This window comes from Cajanus cajan, chromosome 11, assembly GCF_000230855.2.
Source record: "Cajanus cajan strain Asha chromosome 11, NIPB_CcT2T_4, whole genome shotgun sequence".
Classification (NCBI taxonomy): domain Eukaryota; kingdom Viridiplantae; phylum Streptophyta; class Magnoliopsida; order Fabales; family Fabaceae; genus Cajanus; species Cajanus cajan.
In genome coordinates this window covers 13,648,292-13,650,791 of record NC_138527.1, presented here as the reverse complement: position 1 = coordinate 13,650,791, position 2,500 = coordinate 13,648,292, and positions in this window count along the sequence as shown.

Here is a 2,500-nt window from a genome sequence, read left to right as displayed (position 1 = left end):
TTTGAGTCACTCTCGGTCAGAAATTGAGCCAGCCTCGGTCATGATTTGAGTCACTCTCGGTCAGAAATTGAGCCACTCTCGGTCAGAAATTGAGTCACTCTCGGTCAGAAATTGAGTCACTCTCGGTCAGAAATTGAGCCAGCCTCGGTCATTTTTTGAGTCACTCTCGGTCAGAAATTGAGCCACTCTCGGTCAGAAATTGAGTCACTCTCGGTCAGAAATTGAGTCACTCTCGGTCAGAAATTGAGCCAGCCTCGGTCATTTTTTGAGTCACTCTCGGTCAGAAATTGAGCCAGCCTCGGTCATGATTTGAGCCACTCTCGGTCAGAAATTGAGCCACTCTCGGTCAGAAATTGAGTCACTCTCGGTCAGAAATTGAGTGACTCTCGGTCAGAAATTGAGCCAGCCTCGGTCATGATTTGAGTCACTCTCGGTCAGAAATTGAGTCACTCTCGGTCAGAAATTGAGCCAGCCTCGGTCATGATTTGAGTCACTCTCGGTCAGAAATTGAGCCAGCCTCGGTCATTTTTTGAGTCACTCTCGGTCAGAAATTGAGCCAGCCTCGGTCATTTTTTGAGTCACTCTCGGTCAGAAATTGAGTCACTCTCGGTCAGAAATTGAGCCAGCCTCGGTCATGATTTGAGTCAGCCTCGGTCATTTTTTGAGTCACTCTCGGTCAGAAATTGAGTCACTCTCGGTCAGAAATTGAGCCACTCTCGGTCAGAAATTGAGCCAGCCTCGGTCATGATTTGAGTCACTCTCGGTCATTTTTTGAGTCACTCTCGGTCAGAAATTGAGTCACTCTCGGTCAGAAATTGAGCCACTCTCGGTCAGAAATTGAGCCAGCCTCGGTCATGATTTTAGTCACTCTCGGTCAGAAATTGAGTCACCCTCGGTCAGAAAATTTGGCTGGCTCGGTCAGAAATTGAGTCACGACCCACCAGAAATTGAGCCAAGGCTGGTCAGAAATTGAGTCACGACCCACCAGATTTGCACCACGACCCACCGTGACCGACCACTATGCACCAACTATGAACCATTCAATTTTTTTTTGAGCACTTCTTGGATCAAACATCTCTTCTAACATGCCTAAGTATGCTGGGAAGTTTTGGGGGTGAGAGACCTTCATCCTCCATTTTTACGAATTTTCCGATTTTACCATGTTTTGGTAAAAAAATCATTAAAATTCAATCCCTTGGAGGATGGCTGAGATTTTTGGTGGACAGGTCAGTTATATTAGTATGTGGGTGCATGCAAAAAATCAGATCAAAATTCGATGCCTAGATACGTTTTTCTATTTTTCTGGATTTACGTATTTTCGTTTCTTAAAAAAATTATTAAAAAATATTCCGTTGGCAAAAAATTCTCTAATTTGGTGAGCACGAAGATATGATTTTTCTAAACAATGCTGCAAAAAATCAGATCAAAATTCGATCTGTAGCTCCCAAAAAGGAACTTATGTCTGCTCAGAAAAAAGGTATCTACTTGTACAAAATTCACTTTTGCATATTAGCCTATTATAGGGGGAGGGTGTGTCTCAGCAGAAACCCAGCGCACCTTGGCTGGTCTGGGCGAGCCACGGGGCCTTCCCCTCACACTCCGTGGGCATTTCTAAGCCTGCGTTGTGTTCTCCCGTGGCAAATTTCGAATCAAAATTTTTCATGAATCAAACCGAAAATTCGGCCGACTTCGGCCGATTTTTTTGAAAATTTTCGAAAAACTCCAGATTCGTTCTATCATCATTCTAACCCATATTTTGGCCTTTCCAGCCTTCGTTTAGCCAGATTTAAGCCATCTTGACCCACCCGAGGGACGGTTTATGCTCTTTTGAGCTAATTTTTGGTGGGTTTTCTCTTCTTTTTCCATCCTTCATCGAGTTTGCACCAAATATGCCGTACCCTATAACTCGTCCAGCCCATTTTCCCTTTGATCATCATTATTGCCCAAATTTGCACCAAATCTAGCCCAGTTTCTACCTTGCCTAACCCACCCGGGGGACGGTTTATGCTCTTACGAGCTAATTTTTTGTGGGTTTTCCCTTTGTTTACCATCACTGATCGAATTTACACCAAATATGACCTACCCTTTCACTTGTCCAGCCCATTTTCCCTCTATTCATAATCCTTGCCCAAAATTGCACCAAACCTAGCATATTTTCTATCTCTCCCAACCCACTCGAGGGACGGTTTATGCTCTTTTGAGCTAATTTTTGGTGGGTTTTCCTTTTGTTTATCAACCTTGACCGAGTTTGCACCAATTAAGCCTTACCCTATCACTTGTCTAGCCTATTTTTCATTTGCTCATCATCCTTGTCCAAAATTGCACAAAACCTAGCCTACTTTCTTTCCTGCTCGACCCACCTAAGGGACGGTTTATGCTCTTACGAGCTAATTTTTGGTGGGTTTTCCCTTTGTTCACCATCCTTGCTCGAATTTGCACCAAATATGGCCTACCCTTCCCCTTCTCCAGCCCATTTTCCCTTTCTTCATCATCCTTGCCC